This window comes from Hylobates moloch, unplaced genomic scaffold (genome assembly GCF_009828535.3).
Source record: "Hylobates moloch isolate HMO894 unplaced genomic scaffold, HMol_V3 SCAFFOLD_2, whole genome shotgun sequence".
NCBI lineage: Eukaryota > Metazoa > Chordata > Mammalia > Primates > Hylobatidae > Hylobates > Hylobates moloch.
In genome coordinates, this window is record NW_026652277.1 from 112,294,514 (window position 1) to 112,318,838 (window position 24,325).

Below are 24,325 nucleotides of genomic sequence, written 5' to 3' on the forward strand. Positions count from 1 at the left end.
TATTCCTTAGAGACCCCCTTTTTATTTTGCAAACTCTGTTTACTATCCCTAGTATCAAACTATATCAGTGACAAGGCATACAAATCATGTGTATTTATTAGCACTTTATTTTTCATGTAAAAGGTGAGTCTTAGCTAAAAAATAGACAACTTATAAATAGAGAAATATCTTGAATTTTTAAAGGAAAATTACCTTTCCAAAATTTCAAGACACTTCATTTTTGCTAGGGAATAAGTGATTTTTACACATCAATCACATACATTAGAGTAGTGTAAGTGTTGTTTTTTGTGTTATTGTCTCTTGACCTCCACAGGGCGCTGAAATCCACAGAAATGCAGTGAGTAGGTGTTCAAGTGGAATAGGGTTGGAGCGGACTATGCAAGACAGGGGTGTTTCACTTCTACATTCACTTCAGCAGAACTGAGAGGCAGAGACTGGTGAAATGTTTTTAATAATTCACTGTCAATGATACCAAGAGGGCTTGTTCAGTGGCTCATTTAATACACAAAATACTTCTCAGGTCCTGAAGTTTTGGAAATTTCTATAGCTCTTTGCTTGGCTCTTAAAAAATTTAATTTCAACATCTACCAAACAAATATATACATTTTTAAAAGTATATTATTATAAAGTATGTTGCACAGAGTTACAAATATATACCCAGGTCTGCAATGGTGAGGAGTGCCTATAGCCCCTACTGAAAGGGATGAAACATCAGGCTTCAGAGGAAATCTCACTTCAGAAAACTGTGAATCTGGAAGGACATGAGGGAACACTGTGAAACTCACACATTCTTATTCACTCATGAGAAGTCCGGCATTTGGACTCTTTCTCAATGTGTTGTCCTGAGAAAGCTCAGGGAAGTTACAACCACAATCTAGCAGTTTTGGAGGGTTGGGCCCTTTCTTTCTCCCTAGGTTTACAAGAAGGACTGGATCCTGAAGGAAAAGATAAATGAGATATCTGAGAGTCAGGCCATGCCTCTCTTTTTTTCCATGTACTTCAGAATCTCTGCTCAAGTCAGCCCTAAGGGCAGAAGAGATGAATAAGTTTAAATTCTGTTTGAAATTGAAGCTTTAAACTGAATGTAATAATAGACAATGATGGACATTTAGGTCGATTCCATTTCTGCTATTGTGAATAGTGCTGCAATGAACGTAAGTGTGCATGTATCTTTATAATAGGATTACTTCTATTCCTGTGGGTATATACCCAGTAATAGGATTGCTGGGTCACATGGTATTTCTGCTTTTAGGTCTTTGAGGAATTACCACACTGTCTTCCACAAGGGTTGAACTAATTTTCACTGCCACCAACAGTGTAAAAGTGTTACTTTTTTTTCCACAACCTCACCAGCCTATGTTGTTTTTTGACTTCTTAGTAATAGCCATTCTGACAGACGTGAGATGGTATCTTATTGTGGTTTTGATTTGCATTTCTCTAATAATCAGTAACATTAAGCTTTTTTTCATATGTTTGTTGGTCACATGTATGTCTTCTGGAAGCCATTTTCCTCAGCATACTAACACAGAAACAGAAAACCAAACACTGCGTGTTCTCACTTATAAGTGGGAGGTGAATGATGAGAACACTGGACACATTGCTGGGAAACAACACACACTGGGGCCTGTCAAGGACCATGGGAAGTGTAGCTAAGGGCTGTCCCTTAGCTCTTTCCATGAAATGTAGCTAAGGAATACTGAGCTTAATACCTAGGTAATGGGTTGACCTGTGCAGCAAGCCATGATGGCACATTTACTTATGTAACAAACCTGCACATCCTGCATATGTACCCCTGAACATAAAATAAAAGTTGAAAAAAAAAATAGTGACTCAAAATTTATGGCATTTGTATATGACATAATTAAGAAGGATGAGAAAACAAAACAAGATTTGAAAGAGCATTGATATGGTTTGACTCTGTGTCCCCACCCAAATCTCATCTTAAACTGTACTTTCTTAATTCCTACATATTGTGGGAGGGCCCCAGCAGGAGATAATTTGAATCATGAGGGCGATTTCCCCCATACTGTTCTTGTGGTAGTGAATAAGTCACAAGATCTGATGGTTTTATCAGGGGTTTTGCTTTTGCATCTCTCTTATTTTTCTCTTGCCACCACCATGTAAGAAGTGTCTTTTGCCTCCCACCATGATTCTGAGGCCTCCCCAGCTATGTGTAAGTCCAATTAAGCGTCTTTTCTTCCCAGTCTTGGGTATGTCTTTATCAGCAGAGTGAAAAAAATGACTAATACAGTAAATTGGTACTGGTAGAGTAGGGCATTGCTGAAAAGAAACCAAAAAATGTGGAAGTGACTTTGGAACTGGGTAACAGGCAGAGGTTGGAACAGTTTGGAGGGCTCAGAAGAACACAGGAAAATACGGGAAAGTTTCGAACCTCCTACAGATCTGTTAGATAGATTTGACAAAAATGCTAATGATATGAACAGTAAGGTCCAGGCTGAGGTGGTCCCAGATGGAGATGAGGAACTTGTTGGGAACAGGAACAAAGGTAACTCTTGTTATGTTTTAGCAAAGAGACTGGCGTCATTTTCCCCTGCCCTAGACATTTGTGGACCTTTGAACTTGAGAGAGATGATTTAGGGTATCTGGCAGAAGAAATTTTTAAGCAGTAAAGCATTTAAGAGGTGACTTGGGTGCTGTTAAAAGCATTCCATTGTAAAAGGGAAACAGAGCATAAAAGTTCAGAAAATTTGCAGCCTGACGATGCAGTGGAAAAGAAAAACTCATTTTTTTTTTTAGGAGAATTTTAAGCTGGCTACAGAAATTTGAATAAGTAACAAGGAGTCGAATGTTAATCCCCAAGACAATAGGAAAAATGTCTCCAGGACACGTGAAAGGTCTTCATGGCAGCCCCTCCTATTACAGACCCTGAAGCCTAGGAGGAAAAAATGGCCTCCTTGGCCAGGCCCAGGGTCCCCATGGTCCCCATGCTGTGTGAGCCAAGGACTTGATGCCCTGTGTCCCAGCCACTTCAGCTGTCACTAAAGGGGCCAAGGCACAGCTTGGCCCATGGTTTCAGAGGGTGCAAGCCCCAAACCTTGGCAGCTTCCACATGGTGTTGAGCCGGCAGGTGCACCAAACTCACAAATTGACATTTGTGAACCTCCACCTACATTTCAGAAGAGGTATGGAAATGCTTGGATTCCCAGGTAAAAGTTTGCTACAGAGGCAGGGCCCTAATGGAGAACCTCTGCTAGGCCAGTGCAGAAGGGTAATGTGGGATCTGAGCCACCACAGCAAGTCCCTACTGGGGCACCCCCCTAGTGGAGCTGTGAGAAGAGGGCAACCATCCTCCAGACCCCAGAATATGTAGATCCGCCTATAGCTTGCACTGTGTGCCTGGAAAAGCTGTATACACTCAACACCAGCCCATGAAAGCAGCCAGGAAGAAGGCTGCACCCTGCACAGCCACAGAGGCAGTGCTGCCCAAGACTATGGAAACCTTCCTTTTGCATCAGCGTTACCTGGATGTGAGACATGGAGTCAAAGGAGATAATTTTGGAGTTTTAAAATTTGACAGCCCCACTGGATTTTAGACTTTCATGGGCCCTATCACCCCTTTGTTTTGGCCAATTTCTCCCATTTGGAATAGCTATATTTAACCAATACCTGTACCCCGATTGTATCTAGGAAGTAACTAGCTTGCTTTTGATTTTACAGGCTCATAGGTAGAAGGGACGTGCCTTGTCTCAGATAAGACTCTGGACTGTGGACTTCTGGATTAATGCTAGAATGAGTTAAGAACTTGGGGGACTGTTGGGAAGGCATGATTGGCTTTGAAATGTGAGGGCACAGGATTTGAAGAGGCCAGGGGCAAAATGATATGGTTTGGCTGTGTCCCTACCCAAATCTCATCTCCCATAATTCCCACGTGTTGTGAGAGGGACCCATTGGAAGATAATTTGAATCATGAGGGAGGTTCCCCCAATACTGTTCTCATGGTAGTGAATAAGTCTCACAGGATCTGAGGGTTTTATCAGATATTTCCTCTTTTGCATCTTTCTCATTTTTCTCTTGTTGCAACCACATAAGCAGTGCCTTCCACCTCCTGCCATGATTCTGAGGGGGGCCTCCCTAGCCGTGTGAAACTGTAAGTCCAATTAAACCTCTTTTTCTTCTCAGTCTGGAGTATGTCTTTATCAGCAGTGTGAAAATGGACTAATACAAGCATTTATTAATTCAGTTAGCAAATTAATATTTACTGAGCACCTACCACATAGCAGGTATTGCTGTAGTTGCTGGCAATACAGCCATGCACAAAACAAATAAAATGCCTGCCCTCAAGGATCTTAAACTTAAATTTGATTGAGAGCATACTTGAATGCAGTGATTGGAGATAAATTAAACCATTTTCTATATTAACTTCACCTAGATGAAATACATCAATAAACCTGTTAAAAGCAGTATAGAAGAATCTATACTGCTTGTATAATCCTTGTACTTGAAATCTGAATTTCAGCTGTTTTTTTCTCAGATATATATGTTTGCAATTTCTTGCAGTAAATAAATTTTTACAAATGTCTCTTTCTGAGGATAACTCTGTGTTCCATGACTCAGTACTTTAAGAATTGCTTATTTTCCTACATTGTCTTTGACTGTATCTGAGAAGGCCATCTGGGCCTTAGGAATGAGTAGCATTTTCAGCTTGTTCTCAGTCCCTAGACTCCTAAGGATCCAATTTTAAGTCTTAAATAGTAACTTTTTTCACTGTTTTCCCAGATCAGTGATTCTTCTAGCATTACATCTCTCATAAATAGTCAGTCAAATACATTTCCAAGTAAACAAGCCCCAAATTCCTTATGAGACAATTTCCAGAAGCAGGATATGCCTTTGCTGTTTCTCCATCTTGGTTCCACTTTACTTAATTGTGTTCACATATAATTCAAGCTTATCTAACTTTGGCGGAAGAGTCAACATTCTTAATTGTTTCTTCCTGAGTCACTTTTTGTCTAATTTAAAGGGTTTGGTTCTCCCTAGACCTTTAGATTTCATCTGAAACATTTCTATTTACCTTGGGTTTTAATCGTATGTGTGATAGCAGACCCGTAAGTCTATCTTTCTTCCCCCACCAAAACATTTTGCATTTCTTCTCTCACCATTTGGAGTATGAAATTAGTTGATTGGCCGGCTTTTCCAACATTGCAAGGCCATGAATTTCCGGTAACCTTGCAATCTTGCTTGCCAATGCAAACTTTTTCTTGAACTCCTCTCTTTCTTATCAAGGAGAAGTCAATACAACATGACAAACAATAATAACATTGTTTTGTGTCTTTTTTCTCTCATCCGACAAATTTATTTTATATGTCACCTGTCTCCCAAGTACTGTATTTCAGGTAAAACTTTCACTGTTTTTTTTTTTATTTTTACCACTGCATAACATTAGTTGTCATCTTTCAAGAATGCAAAATAATGTTTCTGCTGTTCCCTCCTTTGTTTCCAAGAAAAGGTTTACAAACTTTTTAAGTAGCAACCTTCTTCTACAATGAATGACAGGTAGAAGATGGAAAAAATTAGAGTCACATTTTAAAGGGCTAAGGAAGGGATTTTGGGTGAAAAGGCAAGAAAAAGTACTATGGCCTGGGAAATGACAAAGGTGCATTTGGGATGGAGATAAGAAGCTCTGCAATATAGACTGTGGTAAATTGGGTTTAATCCTATAGGAACTATAGGAAAGGATGTTGTATGTTAGACATTTCTTGACTTTGAATGTCTTTTGAGGGATAGAGGTAAAGAATGAATTTCCTTTTATATTAAACCATTGACACTCAAGCTATGTTGTAGTTTCTCAGAGTTTGAACGGTGGGTTATAATTTCAAAGAAGCTATTCAATACAAATCACAATGGCCTCATTTTAAACTTAAAAAAGTCATTATCATAATTTATGGATGTAATAACACTGACATACTTCTAACAAAATGGTGATCTATTTTGCTTTATTGTAATCTCTGATTAGATGTGCCTAGGATTAACCATGTAGATTTAAGGAACAATTTTCCCTTTATCACAGGTTATCTAGAGATTTTTGTATCTTTTTTTAATGTTGAAGATAATTTTTGAAGTGTGAATGGGAGTAAGACAAGAAATAAAACTCAATTATTGTATTTTTCTTCTTTCAACCCAAAAAGTCAGTACAAAAGCCACAAATATTATACTGTTTTATACCTATCATTTTGATTCACAATCACATTAATTTTCTCTACATTTCTCCAAAGCAGAAATACAGATGGATAGCTTAAAATGGGAGAGTAGGGAGCAGTTAAAAGCAATTACATTTTCAAGCCTGTGATGCTTGGATTGAAAATTTATCAGAGTCCTAGGTCAATTGGATTGAGTAATATATATTAAATATATGTTTGAGACTTTTATTTTGCTGAATTTTGCTCACCGTATTTACCTTTAGACATTTGAAGAATAGAGAATAGTGAAAACTCAAATTTAGGGGCTGAATTTCATAGCCTATTCTAATATATTTTATATGTTACAGCATATATTCTCAGGATAAGAGGAGAAAGTGATAGAGTAGTTTAAAGAGCCCAGTGATAAGTTAAGAGATGGTGGTAATTGTCCTTTGACACTAACTATAGCTAGAATTTAACTAGTAACTTATACCTCTCCAAATCCTAATTTTCATCTCTTCATTTGAATGGGCCGATGATTTAATCAAATCCTATTCCACTGTAAAATTTTATTGAAAAATGATTTTGATTAGTTATATGTAACAAAATATTTTCTGGTTTATAATTAGTAAGATCCACAAAATATTAGCTCATTATTATAATTTACTCCCAGTAAGTAAAAAGAACATTTGAACTTGAGTATTCACTCAAGTCCATTTTTCTCTGGAAGAGATGGTTATTATCTCTGCATGTTCTTTCCCAGTTTTCTTATCAGTAAATAGAGAAAATAAAATAATGTATATATCCATTAAAGCAAACTAATAAACTATGCACTAATAAACTGTGAGGCAAATGTGTACTGCATTATTTTCTCTCTTAATATATACGTAAAGATACTTCTTTCAACCCAAGTCAGTACAAAAGCCACAAATATTGTACTGTTTTATACCTATCATTTTGATTCACAGTCACATTAATTTTCTCTACATTTCTCCAAAGCAGAAATACAGATGGATAGCTTAAAATGGGAGGCCCAGCCACAGGCTGGGCACAGTGATTCATGCCTATAATTCCAACACTTTGAGAGGCAAAGTTGGGTGGATCGCTTGTGCCTAGGAGTTTGAGACCAGCTTGGGCATCATGGCAAAACCCTGTCTTTACCAAAAGAAGAAAAAAAAAATAGCTGAGTGTGGCGTTGCGCATCTGTAGTCCCAGCTACTTGGGAGGCTGAGGCAGAAGAATCCCTTGAGCCCAGGAGGTGGGGGTTGCAGCGATCTGAGTTTGCACCACTGCACTCCAGCCTGGGCAACAGAATGAGACTGTCTCTTCCTCTCTCTCTCTCTCACACACACACACACACACAATATTATATAGTATATAATATACATGTATTATATATGATATAATTTATATATTATATATACACATATATATACTTTATCCAACTTAAGCAGAAATAGAATCATATTTTAAACATAGGAGCCATACGTAGAGAATGGGAACACCAATTGATTGTAAGGTCATAGTATTACTGCTTTAAAAACCAAGGGGAAGTAGTCAATGGTGATACTAACCTGCTTACATGATTTTGTGTTTTGAGGACATCAAAATACAATAATGGAAATAAATTACCAGAAAACTATTCATAAACAATTTTGGTGTTCATAATTACTATTTCTACTAACACCAAGAAGGTGTTAGTAGGTGAAGCAATACACTTCTAATCATTTTTTGCAAAACATATCATGTTATGATACTGGATGCTAACCAATCATCATTCTGAAAGTAGAGAGGTATATAGGTAAATACATATGTACAATCATATGGCTAAGTCTACACACACATGCATTCTTACTGTGTTTTTAAATGTAGTTTAATGGATTTCTGTGAAATGGAGAAAATTATCAAAAAGGTTTTTCCTAAAAATGTTTGGAAGTTTACTTATTCTGAGTTATCTCTTTCCAAAAAATTACCAAAAAAATGGGAAAATTATCTATTGGGAACTTCCATTGTTCACAAATGTTAAGATATATTAAGGATTATGGATTTTTTAACAGAAAGCAAGACAGGCTTTTTTCTTTTTTTCTTGGCCAGCACACATTTTTATAGTGAAACATGACCCCACTTGCACAAAGCTTATATTCTCTTTCAATGCTCATTAAACCCTAAAGAGCTCAAATCACCATTTCATGGATTTGAACTCTTTCTAGTCAGTGTCTTCACATTTATTATTTTGTCCATATGTCCTATTAAAAGTAATAGATAATTCTTCTCTCACTTTCTGACTCTTGTTTTCAATATGGTGCTTGTAACTGATAAAGTGCTTGTAATTGATAAAGTGAGATAAGATGAGATCTTTGTTTGCCCCTTAACTTTGTACTGTGTATTTCATTTGGCATCATGTCCTGGGAAATCCATTAGCTACCCCATTCGGAGAAGTCAGAATTCTCTTCATGTTAAATCAGTGAAAATTGCTGTAACTAAATTTTACCAGTTTCTTCAAACAACTATGCTTTAATGGAACATTTCCAAAAAGGGATGTATCTTAATGAATGCTATAGGAAAACTCTGAAATACTGAACTTGTGTCAAAAGTGATTTTTTAAATTAGTGAATGCTTGAAAAGCTACTTATACAAAAACAAATCAGAAATATCTGCATGAAAATCCAAATTCAATATTTTCATTTTTTAGTTACCCAGGGCTTATAAACCACTAACTGTATATGATGATTCTTAATTATGAAAATAAATATACTTTCCATCACATAAAATGTAAATATTATAATTATGTGGTATTGTTTAAGTTTTGAAAGCTAAATTTGTAGAGAAATTAATAATTTAAGGTGTTGTATTTTTTCTATTGTATTTAAGTGTATCTCCATAAAACAAGATAAATTCATCTTTACTATCAGTTAAATGTATAATTTTTTTTCACTACTTACTTTGTTTTATCTGGAATGAATGGTCTTTCAGGTATTTTTGTTTTTGAGTAAATAGACATAAAAGAGTTAAATATATTAGTCAATGAAAAATAGACACAATTTTGTTTTATGAGGTAACAGAAAGAATATTTAAAGAGGTATATTACACAATATTACCATGTTAGGAAAAACAATGAGGTAGCAATAAAGAAGAAATGGATTGTTTCAGGGCAATGTGATTGATTTGTAAGGAGAAAGTCATATTGTATAAAATGCCTGTTCAAGGTTGGAGTATAAGCATGATTCTTTTCATTTTGTACTGCAAATCTCCAACCTAATCTTTCTGAAAGTCTTTCAGAAAAAGATGAGATAATGACAATCTCATGCTTCTTGGCTTACCTTCTCATAAACCCTGCTCTCAAACTTTAGAATATTGATTGTTTTCGAATATTATCCATTTGGTGACCACTTTCTTTTCAACAAATATTACTAGAATGCTCAATTATCAGCTGTTAAATCTCTGAACAATATCCTTTGTCTGGCCAGCTGCTGAAACGTTCAGTTGCTGGGCTTATTTCATCTCAGACACATAGGCAGCCTGCCAATAGCATCACATCCCAGCACCCTTCAAGGGGTCCTGATACCGTCCTTTCAGTGGCCAGCTGTTGCAGTTATAGTTAAACAATTGCCAAACTAAAGGCCACAAAAAACAATGCCTTGTCGTTCTTTTTATTTTTGAGCTTTTATCTTGCCCAAGCTTCATCATCAATGTCATATTGCTATAAGCCATAGCCAGCATCTTACAGATCTCCAGAAAGCTTTTAGAAGTTATTTTGTATTCATTGTAGATGGTGGATAATTGAAGCAATCCACCTGCTCTGGGGCTTGTCTGTCAACTTTGATATTGGTAGCGGCATGAGTGACACTGGCTTACTGTTATGAATTTGGGTACTGGTTTTTTAGACATAGAGAAAAATGTATGTTTTAAGATATATCTCTATAGCTAATTTTGCTCCTGAAAAGTATGACTAGGTATTACACTTTTTAGTATTCATTACTGCATTACTATTTTATCCTTAAACATTTATTTCAAATAAGGAAATAAATTGAATTATGTTTATAAAATAAATATGTGCTAAGTGTACAAAAATATTTAAATTATGGCAAATATATAAAGGAGTAAATAATCTATCTCCTTGACATCAAAATAATCACTTTCAAATATTAGACTTTGCTTCTAGTCTTGCCTCTGAAAACTATGTGTATTTCCATTGATAATTTCTTTTTCTCCCAGAGCTTTAATCTGAAGATTAAAAAAGTTAACATTTACTGTTATCTTTCCATGTCTATCTTTAGGATTTTACAAACCAAAACAAGCATGTGCAGATAAATATAATTCAGCTTTTTTTTAGTTAAAATGTTACTCCATAGTTTTCTGTTTTCATTTAATAAATTTGTGTATTATTTTGGGTAAAGTTATTTTTCTCATAAGTGATATGTTAATAACATTTGCTCATATCAGTAAAAATATTTAAAAATTTAATTTGAATTAAATATAAATTTCCATCTTCTTTATTAACAATCTTTACTTGATCATTAAAATGATGTTTTGAATTTAGGGCATCTATGTTTTTTATTTTATAAACATAGTTGCAATGAGCAACGTGGATTATAAGTGTGGATGGTTTTGATTATTTATTAAGGTTAGGCTTCTAGAACTAAACTTAATGATTAAAGGACATAAAACTTTAAAAAATCTTGATTCAATAATCATTTGATTATTGAATTTGATTAAATTTCAATTTGATTAAAGATTTAAAAAATCTTAAAAGAAAGAAAATATATACTCTAAAAAATAATATAAAAAAGTCTGTTTTGACAAAGCATATATCACTATTTTTATGCTATATATTTCTCATTCAAAGATGGTTATTTTTATATTAATTATTTAAATATTCTATATACAGTTACTTTTAAAATATTTTATTGTTGTATGTAAAAAATCAGAAAAAATAGTTGAGAAAATAATTACTACTTGCATTTTATGAATGCATATGTAGAAGATATATGTTAATTTAAATGGACATGTATGTATAAACATGACCACAGATACTAATGCTATGTCTATATAAAATTTGTCACTTTTTGCAAAGTGGAATCAAACCCTAAAAACTGTTTTATAATCAAATAGAGGACATTACTAGGAGAATAATATAATCTAATCAAACATAGTATTGGGAAAACTGAATTTTTATATTTATAGTCATATAAATCAGAAGGATCAAGAATTAAGTGCAACCAGATTGAAGATTCAAGTGTAAATAAGAGATAACTTTAAAATAATTAACAACGATTTTTTTTTTGCACAAGACTACATTTTCTTAAACAAAATATAAAATGTAAACAAAATATTAAAGATAAACAATGGTATGTGAAACTGGAAAAACTAAAACGTTGAGACATAGTTTAAAAAACCCAGTTTAAATCATAAAATACATGAAATGTTGGAAAAGTTATGGTGAACAACAAATGTTTATTTATTGCTGTGAGAGTACAAATTGTTCTAAACATTTTGGAGTACTATTTGATTATGTTTAGTCCAATTTAAAAGTCATATAACTTAAGGCATAAGAATAGGAATTGTACTTTTAAGTATCTATTTTAAAAAAGCACTCATACATGTACCTACAAAGTTATATAAAGCTCAACCAGCAGCTTGTATGTCTAAATGGTAGAAAACCAGTAAGATGAACAAACATGCATGATGAGATTAAACAGTATTCATTTCCTAGTGAGTCTTTATTTGATGGAATTAGGTTTTTAACTTTAAAAAGCTGACAGGGCTTGTCATTTTTCTCTGATTATTTTAAATCACAAAAAATCTAAAATAAAAAAATATACAAATATATATATATACAACAATAAAAAGCCCAGTCTCTTATAATAATAATAAAAAAATCTAGTTACAGTATTTTCCAAACCTAAGTTCCACCCTGTAGTGAGTGATAAGCCTCTACTCTGAGAACAAGAGTGTAAGTTAGATTACTTTTTCTTTATCTCTCATGGTAACTCACCTTCACAGTTTCTTATCCATTTACCTTCCAAGAATGGAAGCCTAGGGATGGAACAAAATAAGAGAAATTAGATGACATAACAAGTCTATCCAGGAAGTCATTTGTGGTTCCTTACAGAAACTCCCCCACTGCCAGTCATGTCTCACAGCAGTGCCCTCCTTTGGGTCAGGCTTTCTCCCACTCTGAGGTCTTTCTAGCTTTCCTAACTTTACTCTGCTGAGTCTATTTTCCTTGCCAAGTGCATTTCATGGAAAGACCTAGAATGACACTCTCCTGTGCACTCTCCTTTCATAGCTTCCAGCCAGTCTACATAAAACACTAATAATATATATTCATTATTTGCCCTAATAAAATCTTGTCCTAACCAATTCCACTACAACAGAAAGATCTACCTTGGCTTGTCCGTAAGCAGCTAGCTAGTTCACCTCTAGACCTGTAGAGCTGTCAAGAGGGAATTTGACAGTAATACAATGTATTCTTCAGCTATAGAAAATGCATATGGCACTTCCCACATGGCATTCCTTGATTCGATTTCATTAGACTTGAGATGAGGAACACGTACGTTTTATCCCATGAATGCATAGAAAACCAATAGTGATCACCAAAAGTCCTTTAAAAACTGATAGTCTGTTAGTATCCAAGAAATGCACTTATTCTTAATATGTAGTTAAAATATTTAAATATTTTACAATAGTAACCCCTAGAAATAATAAATGGCTATAAGTAATTTAGTTTATTTCATGTGTATAGCAATAAAATTACTTAGCTTTTAAGAATCATTACAAATATGTGCTGAAACCAATTGTTTATGAAAACAAGAATATTGTTAACTATTTTATCAAAATATAATTTATGATTAAAATAAAAATAATAATAGATATTTTGTAGGGCTAGATATAATTATGTAAGATTATAGAATGGATTGGAGGAAAGTACAATAATGATGACTATGTATTAGTGACTACTATCACCAGGAAATAAAAGAAAAGATTTAAGATGGTAGTTAAATAAATAGCTAATGTGTATATATACAATTTTTTTCCCATTTTTCAATTTTTCTTCCAATGTAAAATTTTAAAATAGTCTTACATATATTCAGTTTTCTTAGAAAAGTCATTTGCAAAAGTATGGTTTTCTATATATGCTTCTCATTTTGATTTTTGTTTCCCTTGTTACAAGTTGTCTTATTTTAAAAATATTTGTATGCACAGTGGTCTGACTGCACTGTACATATAAGTATTTTTAAAATAAAACAATGCAATGAAACTAGAACTCAGGATTAAGAAACTCACTCAAACCACTCAACTACATGGAAACTGAACAACCTGCTCCTGAATTACTACTGAGTGCATAACGAAATGAAGGCAGAAATAAAGATGTTCTTTGAAACCAATGAGAACAAAGACACAACATACCAGAATCTCTGGCACACATTTAAAGCAGTCTGTAGAGGGAAATTTATAGCGCTAAATGTCCACAAGAGAAAGCAGGAAAGATCTAAAATTGACACCCTAACATCACAATTAAAAGAGCTAGAGAAGCAAGAGCAAACACATTCAAAAGCTAGCAGAAGGCAAGAAATAACTAAGATCAGAGCAGAACTGAAGGAGTTAGAGACACAAAAAACCCTTCAAAAAATCAAGAAATCCAGGATCTGGCTTTTTGAAAAGATCAACAAAATTGACAGACTGCTAGCAACACTAATAAAGAATAAAAGAGAGAAGAATCAAATAGACACAATAAAAAATGATAAAGGGGATATCACCACCGATCCCACAGAAATACAATCTACCATCAGAGAATACTACAAACACCTCTATGTAAATAAACTAGAAAATCTAGAAGAAATGGACAAATTCCTGGACACATACACCTTTCCAAGACTAAACCAGGAAGAAGTTGAATCTCTGAATAGATCAATAACAGGCTTTGAAATTGAGGCAATAATTAATAGCTAACAAACCAAAAAAAGCCCAGGACCAGACAGATTCACAGCCAAATTCTACCAGAGGTACAAGGATGAGCTGGTACCATTCCTTCTGAAACTATTCCAATCAACAGAAAGAGAGGGAATACTCCCTAACTCATTTTATGAGGCCAGCATCATCCTGATATCAAAGCCTGGCAGAGACACAACAAAAAAACAGAATTTTAGACCAATATCCCTGATGAACATCGATGCAAAAATCCTCAGTAAAATACTGGCAAACCGAATCCAGCAGCACATCAAAAAGCTTATCCACCATGATCAAGTGGGCTTCATCCCTGGGATGCAAGGCTGGTTCAACATATGCAAATCAATAAAGGTAATCCAGCATATAAACAGAACCAAAGACAAAAACCACAAAATTATCTCAATAGATGCAGAAAAGGCCGTTGACAAAATTCAACAACGCTTCATGCTAAAAACTCTCAACAAATTAGGTATTGATGGGACATATCTCAAAGTAATAAGAGCTATTTACAACAACCCCACAGCCAATATCATACTGAATGGACAAAAACTGGAAGCATTCCCTTTGAAAACTGGCACAAGACAGGGATGCCCTCTCTCAGCACTCCTATTCAACATAGTGTTGGAAGTTCTGTCCAGGGCAATCAGGCAGGAGAAAGAAATAAAGGGCATTCAATTAGGAAGAAAGGAAGTCAAATTGTCCCTGTTTGCAGATGACATGAATTGTATATCTAGAAAACCCCATCGTCTGAGCCCAAAATCTCCTTAAGCTGATAAGCAACTTCAGCAAAGTCTCAGGATACAAAATCAATATGCAAAAATCACAAGCATTCTTATACACCAAAAACAGACAAACAGAGAGCCAAATCATGAGTGAACTCCCATTCACAATTGCTTCAAAGAGAATAAAATACCTAGGAATTCAACTCACAAGGGATGTGAAAGGTCTCTTCAAGGAGAACTTCCAACCACTGCTGAATGAAATAAAAGAGGATACAAACAAATGGAAGAACATTCCATGCTCATGGGTAGGAAGAATCAATATCATGAAAATGGCCATACTGCCCAAGGTAATTTATAGATTCAATGCCATCCCCATACAGCCACCAATGACTTTCTTCACAGAATTGGAAAAAAATACTTTAAAGTTTATATGGAACCAAAAAAGAGCCCACATCACCAAGTCAAACCTAAGCAAAAAGAACAAAGCTGGAGGCATCATGCTACCGAACTTCAAACTATACTACAAGGCTACAGTAACCAAAACAGCATGGTACTGGTACCAAAACAGAGATATAGACCAATGGAACAGAACAGAGCCCTCAGAAATAATACCACACATCTAAAGCCATCTGATCTTTGACAAACCTGACAAAAACAAGAAATGGGGAAAGGATTCCCTATTTAATAAATGGTGCTGGAAAAACTGGCTAGCCATATATAGAAAGCTGAAACTGGATCCCTTCCTTACACCTTATACAAAAATTAATTCAAGATGGATTAGACTTAAATGTTAGACCTAAAACCATAAAAAACCCTAGAAGAAAACCCAGGCAATACCATTCAGGACATAGGCATGGGCAAGGACTTCATGTCTAAAACACCAAAAGCAATGGCAACAAAAGCCAAAATTGACAAATGGGATCTAATTCAACTAAAGAGCTTCTGCACAGCAAGAGAAACTACCATCAGAGTGAACAGGCAACCTATAGAATGGGAGAAAATTTTTGCAATCTACTCATCTGACAAATGGCTAATATCCAGAATCTACAATGAACTCAAACAAATTTACAAGAAAAAAACAAACAACCCCATCAAAAACTGGCAAAGGATATGAACAGACACTTCTCAAAATAAGACATTTATGCAGTCAACAGACACATGAAAAAATGCTCATCATCACTGGCCATCAGAGAAATGCAAATCAAAACCTCAATGAGATACCATCTCACACCAGTTAGAATGGCATCCATTAAAAAGTCAGGAAACAACAGGTGCAGGAGGGGATGTGGAGAAATAGGAACACTTTTACACTGTTGGTGGGATGGTAAATTAGTTCAACCACTGTGGAAGACAGTGTGGCGATTCCTCAGGGATTTAGAGCTAGAAATACCATTTGACCCAGCCATCCCATTACTGGGTATATACCCTAAAGATTATAAATCATGGTGCTATAAAGACACATGCACACGTACGTTTATTGCGGCACTATTCACAATAGCAAAGACTTGGAACCAACCCAGATGTCCAACAATGATAGACTGGATTAAGAAAATGTGGCACATATACACCATGGAATACTAGGCAGCCATAAAAAAGTATGAGTTCATGTCCTTTGTAGGGACATGGATGAAGCTGGAAACCGTCATTCTCAGCAAACTATCGCAAGGACAAACAACCTAACACTGCATGTTCTCACTCATAGTTGGGAACTGAACAATGAGAACACATGGACACAGGAAGGGGGACATCACACACCGGGGCCTGTTGTGGGGTGGGGGGAGGGTGGTGGGATAGCATTAGGAGATATACCTAATGTAAATGACAAGTTAATGGGTGCAGCACACCAACATGGCACATGTATACATATGTAACAAACCTGCACATTGTGCACATGTACCCTAGAACTTAAAGTATAATTAAAAAAAGAGAGAAAATATATACATATATATTTGTAAGTACCACTAAAGAGCAAAAGACTTACCTATGTGAAGGGGAAAGAATAACTGAAGGAGGAAGACCCATGAAAATAAAGGAAGAGAATGTGATCAATACTAAAACCAGGGAAGTCATTTTTCCTGTGACATTAGAAAGGACACCTCCATTTGTAATACAAATCTAACCAAGGAAAGGTGGATGTAAATATTATTTTAGATATGCAATAGAGGGAGCTGTTATTTACTTAAATATATGTTTTTTCTTATAATGAATTTCTTCTACCATACTTCCTGCAATTTATCTGTTTCAGATCACTGTAGAAGAGCAGTTTAAGTAATAACAGACATAATCTATGTGAAAAAATAAACATGTTTAACCTATGAACCAAAAGTAAGGGAATGGCTTTTAAGGCAGATAAATTATCGTAATTTAAAACCCACTTTTCTCCACACCTTGGAGAAGAAAGGGCAATTTTGGCATTTTGTAGACAGTGTTTCCTAAATTGGTGGAATAAGTATTTATTGCCACAATCTTGATAAAGTTACAATTTTCAAAGATTATGCAATGGCATTTGCCTATTAATTTTCTTCATCTTGCACAAAAAGCTATATGTTTCTTTCACATATTTTGATATTTCATGCTTGTTTTTCTGTAATTGTAATAATAATAACGTCTTAAGATTTAACTCAAGGGCTAAGGAATGTTTTTCCTTGTTCATTTAAATCATTCCAAGAAGGTGGGTTAGAAAAAGGCCTATGTGACTTTTAATATAATTTATTTATCATCTGTCATCTTTCACAGTTTCACGTAATTCTTATTTGTAATCTCAAAGTATGCATACTGATTTGTTTTTTTAATTTTTTCCTTACTGTGCTTTGAAAAGTTAATCACTTCACGCATTTAAAAAAATGAAATCAATATTATCAATTTGTTTAAATGTTCCCCTCCTTTAGTTACCCTTAAAGATCTTGGAATGTATGTATTTCTTTGACACATGTGGACAGTGGCATGATAATTATTTTCAGTATTATAAATGCTCCCTTGATGCATTTCATCTCTAATAAATGTTATAGAGGCAACAAAATGTAAAGTATATATTGAGGGTGAGCCTGACATTATCCATAGACTCATGCCATGGCCTTAGATAATCAACATATCCACCTGTATTAGTCCATTCTCAAGCTGCTGTAATTATGTACCTGAGACTGCGTAATTTATAAAGGAAAGAGGTTTAACTGACTCACAGATCTGCAGGGCTCGAGTAGCCTCTGGAAACTTACAATCATGGCAGAAGGGGAAGCAAACACATCCTTCTTCACAAGGAGACAGCGAGAAGTGCAGAGCAAAGCTGGGGAAAGGCCTCTCATAAAACCATCACATCTCAGGAGAGTTCACTCACTATCATGAAAACAATAGGAAGATAACCACCCTGTGATTAAACTACCTCCCACTTGGTCCCTCCCACAACATGTGGGGATTATGGGAACTACAATTCAAGATGAGATTTAGGTGGCGACACAACCAAACTAAATCATTCCAACCCTAGACCTTCCCAAATCTATGTCCTCACATTTCAAAATACAATCATGCCTTCCCAACAGTTACCCAAAGTCTTAATGCATTCCAGCATTAACTTAAACGTTCAAGTTCAAAGTCTCATCTGAGACAAGGCAAGTCCCTTCCACCTTTGAGCTTATAAAATCAAAAGCAAGTTAGTTACTTCATAGATATAATGGAGGTACAGGCATTGAGTAAATATACTCATTCCAAATGAGAAAGTTGCTGAAACAAAGGGGCTACAGACCCCATGCAACTCTGAAAATCGATAGGGCAATCATTAAACCTTAAAAGTCCAAAATGATCCCCTTTGACTCCATATCTCATATCCAAGTCACACTGATACAAGAGGTGGGCTCCTTCAGCCTTGGGCAGCTCTGCCCCTGTGGCTTTGCAGGTACAGCCTCCCTCTCAGCCGCTTTCATGGGCTGGCATTGACTGCCTATGGCTTTTTCAGGTGTGCAGTGGAAACTGTTAGTGGATCTACAATTCTGAGGTCTGGAGCATGGTGGCCTTCTTCTCACAGCTCCACCAAGTAGTGCCCCAGTGGGAACTCTGTGGGGGCTTCAACCCCACATTTTCCTTCTGCACTGCCCTAGCAGAGGTTCTCCATGAGGGCTCCACCCTTGCCACAGACTTTGGCCTGGACATCCAGGCATTTCCATGCATCCTCTGAAATCTAGGCAGAGGTTCCCAAGACTCAATTCTTGACTTCTGCACACTTGCAGGCCCAACACCATATGGAAGCTGCCAAGGTTTGGGGCTTGCACTCTCTGAAGCAATGGCTTGAGCTGTTGGCCCCTTTTAGCCATGGCTGGAGTGGCTGGGAAACAGGGCACCACGTCCCAAGCCTGCACAAAACAGCAAGGCCTTGGGCCAGGCCCACAAAACCCATTTTTTTATCCTATGTCTCCAGGCTTGTGATGGGAGAGACTGCTGTGAAGATCTCTGACATGCCCTGGAAACATTTTTCCCATTGTCGTGGAGGTTAACATTTGGCTCCTCATTATGCAAAATTTTGCAGCCACTTGAATTTCTACTCAGAAGATGGCTTTTTCTTTTCTATCTCATTGTCAGGCTGTAAATTTTTCAAACTTTTTTGTTCTGCTTCATCTTGAATGCTTTGCTACTTAGATATTTCTTCTGACAGATACCCTAAATCGTCTCTCTCAAGTTCAAAGTTCCAAAGATCTCTAGGGTAGGGGAAAGTGCTGCCAGTCTCTTTGCATAGCAAGAGTGACCATTACTTCAGTTTCCAAAAAGCTTCCTTATCTCCATCTGAAACCACCTCAACCTCAATATTATTGTCCATATTACTATCAGCATTTTGGTCAAAGCCATTCAACAAGTCTCTAGGTAGTTCCAAACTTTCCCACATCTTCCTGTCTTCTGAGCCCTCCAAATCTCTTGGAAGTTCCAAACTTTCTACATTTTCCTATCTTCTTCTGAGCCCTCCAACTGTTCCAACCTCTGCCTGTTATCCAGTTCCGAAGCTGCTTCCACATATTTAGGTATCTTTACAGCAGTGCCCCGTTACCTGTTACCAATTTATTGTATTTGTCCATTCTCAAGTTGCTATAAGGACTTACCTGATAATGGGTAATTTATAAAGAAAAGAGGTTTAATTGACTTACAGTTCCCCAGGGCTGGGAAAGCCTCAGGAAACCTACAATCATGGTGGAAAGGGAAGAAGACACGTCTTTTTCACATGGAGCAAGAAGTGCAGAGCAAAGTTAGGGGAAAGCCCCTTATAAAACCATCACATCTCATGAGAACTCACTTACCATCAAGAGAATAGCATGGAGGTAATGTCCCCGTTATTCAATTACCTCCTGCTGGGTCCCTCCCATGACACCTGGGGATTACGGGAGCTATAGTTCAAGATAAAATTTGAGTGGGAACACAGCCAAACCATATCACTACCTTTATTTTATCTGACCACAAAATATTACAAAATAATAATATCAGTAATAATCTCAAAGAAACATAGAGAAGATTAATAAAACACAGTTTTAAGGACACTATTTGAGATGCTTTGTGTAAGCCAAAAATATTCCTATTTGAGAAATAAAATATGATTTGCAAACTGTAATTTGGATATTCCATGATGACACATACAAAGAAAACTACAATATTTCCTTAGCTTTACATATAGATTTATAATTTATCAAGTACTTATATATATATATGATATTGTTTTCGTGGCTTAATTATTTCTATTTTATTATTATTAAACAGCTGTTCTTTGAAGAAAATGTTGAAAATGTAGAAAAAACATAAAGAATAAAACCTCGGCCGGGCGCGGTGGCTCACGCTTGTAATCCCAGCACTTTGGGAGGCCGAGGCGGGTGGATCACGAGGTCAGGAGATCGAGACCATGGTGAAACCCCGTCTCTACTAAAAATACAAAAAATTAGCCAGGCGTGGTGGCGGGCGCCTGTAGTCCCAGCTACTTGGAGAGGCTGAGGCAGGAGAATGGCATGAACCCGGGAGGCGGAGCTTGCAGTGAGCCGAGATTGCGCCACTGCACTCCAGCCTGGGTAACAGAGCGAGACTCCGTCTCAAAACAAAACAAAACAAAACAAAACAAAACAAAACAAAAACAAACAAAAAAAAAAACAAAAAAACCTCAGAATGCACCTCCAAGATACAACCAAAATTCATATTTGTTTTTATTTATTTGTTTATTTATTTAAGACAAGTTTTGTCTCTATTACCTAGACTGGAGGGCAGTGGTGCAATCTCGGCTCACTGCAACCTCTGCCTCCTGGGCTTAAGCCATCCTTCCACCTCATCCTCCTGTGTATCTGGGAATATAGGCATGTGCCACCTCACCCAGCTAATTTTGTACTTTTTGTAGAGACAGGGTTTTGCCATCTGGCCCAGGCTGGCCTTGAACTCATGAGCTGAAGCCATCTGCCTGTCTTGTCCTCCTAATGTGCTGAGATTACAGGCATGAGCCACAATGACCAGCCTCACATTTATTTTTAATACATTTACCTGATTATTTGAAATTGAGTGTCTTAAAATACATCTCTTAATTTGAAAATATTTCTGTCACATTTAAAATAAATAATTTATATCCAAAATGTAATGATGACATCAACTGGAGTTTGGGGCCTTACTATCACTAAGGCAGAGCAAGGAGAGACATTCAGAGAGGTAGAGACAGAGAAAAAGGGAATTAACAAGCTTCTTTTAAAATAGGAACTGACAACACTATTTAGGAAATGTTCTTTAGCGTGACTGATTTAATATGCGGAGTTTGAAATCTGACAGAGTCCTAAAGCTACTGAAAGCATTAGTGACTTTTTTCCTGAGTTTATATTAAAGAGTATGAAACATCCTATGAGCCCACCCTTCAAAGCACCAAGTTACAATGCTCTAAAGGCATTTGGCATATTCTTATTGACTTACAGACCATGGAAATAATGACAAAGGGAAAAAAAATTCTGCAGATATTTGAATATATTTATTGTGTTTCTCTTGACAGTCATCTTATAACTTGACTACCAAGTGGGGATTTTGGGGCCTATTAGTGGCAAAGCTATGGGAAAAAAAAAAGTCATTTATTTTAAGCTACTGGAAACTTTAATAGTGCTGGACTACTAGTGCGTTAACTTATCTCTACAACAAATTTTCAATCTACTAAACAAGAAGAAGATAGCGTGAATTCATATAAGATCAAAATGATAAATTCAAGTGATTCTTTTGTATATTTAAGTGTCTCTTGGGAGTTTTGTGGCTGTGCACAGAAGAAAAATTTCTAAGACGCTGCAAACTAAAGAAGGTTTTTAATAAAAAATGAGTTTTATATTCAGCTAAAATGGAATATTAAGTGATTTTGATTTTAAAATAGCAAAGACAAAGAAAAATTTTCCTTGTATGATAATAATAATAGTAATATAATGTAATAGTAATAGGCCTAACATCTATGGAGTCATTGCACAGATGCTGTACAAAATATTTTATACATGTTTTCTTTCTTCTGCCACACAACTCTATGAGGTAGGTTCAGTCATTACTTCCTCCACAGATCATAAAACTCAGCCATAAAACAATTCAGTACCTGGAACAATAGATCCAGTAAGCAGAAGATCTGGGATTTGAATCCACAGAATTTGACTCTAGAGCCTATTATTTGAAATACTAATCTTTAAATCTCATTAAATGAACCACAGATTAATGCAGAGAAATCATTTTGGACATTATCATGAGAGAAGATTACATTTTAGGAATGTTTTTTGGAACTTTTCATTCCCTGCATTTTAGTTCATCCTTTTCTCTCTGTCTTCTACAACTTTTAACTTTGGCCTAAACAATGGCAATTGCTATTCAGCTACTTCTAAACTCAATTCTGGTCACGACATTTTTTACTTTGTTATCTTCAGATTAACAGCAGATAACTGAGGCAATGGAGTATAAAAAGCAAATATTATGTCATGCAATAGTCAATAAAAATATAATATAAAATAGTCTCAAAGAGATTAATATATCAAAAGAAATACTAGGCTCAGCCTGGGCGTAGTGGCTCATGCTGGTAATCTCAAGATTTTGGGAGGCCGAGGTGGGAGGATCACTTGAGTCCACTAGTTTGAGACCAGCCTGGACAACATAATGAGACCCCATCTCTACACAAAATGAAAAAAAAATTAGCCAGGCATGGTGGCATGCACCTGTAGTCCCAGCTACTCCTACTCAGGAGGGCAAGGCCTGAGGATCATTTGAGCCCAGGAGTTTGGGGATCCAGTGAACTATGATTATGCCACTTCACTCTAGCTTGGATTACAAAGTGAAACTCTGTCTCTAAAAGAAATAAAACAAATATTCAAAATATTAGGTTCAAAGGACAGTCATGATGCCACATATTTCATTTTTATCCTCTTGTTGTTGTAGGTGATCCAACAAATAATATTATTTTAGCTATCCAAGTTAAGATCCAGTTAAAAGATAGGAGGGGCAGAAACATGAAAATGGGGATTTGCTCAAATCTGTCATGGCAGCAGTGGCTTGTTAATACTTCACCCATTAATAAGCATCTTTTCTTTGCATACATTGGCAGAGCTAAAAACTTACAGGCCTGTGCACAGTACAGGGACAGGGCCTGCTCCATTAAGTTCACCACATGTCTAAGGCCAAACCAGACTCATACTGGGAAGCAGGAGATACCAAAAAAGGGAGAAGAAAGTAAGGGGCTGAGCAACACATTCTTAGGTCCTTCTTCATAAGGGAAAGTGAGGTAAATTACTGTTCGTGTGTGTGTGTGTGTTTAATTAGATAGAGGTGATCATTGAGGTAAGACAAACGCAAATACTAGCCCTCTCATTTAAAAAAACAGCATTAGAAAATTATATTCCCCTTATCATTATTGTTTATATTTTAGTGTTGAAAGTAGCTTAATACTATCATACCAAACATTCTCATCTTATAACTTTGAAAACATATATGCAAAAATATAAAAATAAAATTTTTCTATAATTTTACCAGCCAGGAGAAAATAACTGTTATGTTTCCTTTGATATCATTTTAGTCTTGTGTTCTTTAAGCATAAAATCATTAATGTACATTCTATTATTTAGATTTACTTGTCTCTTCCCTCTTTCCCAATCTCTTTCTCTCATGCACATGCATATCATGACAATGTTTTCATGATATTATATCTTATCCTAAAACATGTTCCTCACTGCACATAGTTCATAAACAATGAGCTTTTGTTAACAAACTCCTTTGCAGGGACATTTGATTTCTTTCTAGTTTTCATTCCTATTCTCACCACTTGCAACTAGTGGGTAACTACTCATGGTTATGTCACTTTTAATAAGCATATTGGCCATTTGGATATCCTTCTTGGACAATGCCTGTCTGAAATTCTTGTCTACTTTCTTTTAGCTTGTCTACCATTTCTTATGAAATTATAGATCTTTAAATATTCCAATATGACCTTCTTGTCTTAGACATTTTCTCCATAGTTTCCTTTCTCTCACTTACAGACTCCATCATTTCTTTTTGTTTTTATAATATCATTTA

General features: G+C 35.8%; 1 long non-coding RNA gene across 2 annotated transcripts in view; it reads right to left on the minus strand.

Annotated features, from left to right (window-relative positions):
* The window catches only part of LOC131382849 (uncharacterized), an 82,246-nt gene that overhangs the window by 28,989 nt on the left and 28,932 nt on the right, over nt 1-24,325 (minus strand). For both annotated transcript variants that reach the window (XR_009212427.1, XR_009212428.1), the window contains exons 3-4: nt 12,130-12,170; nt 9,077-9,100 (exon numbers count right to left, since the gene is read on the minus strand). This is a non-coding gene — a long non-coding RNA (uncharacterized LOC131382849). The remainder of the gene's footprint in view (nt 1-9,076; nt 9,101-12,129; nt 12,171-24,325) is intronic.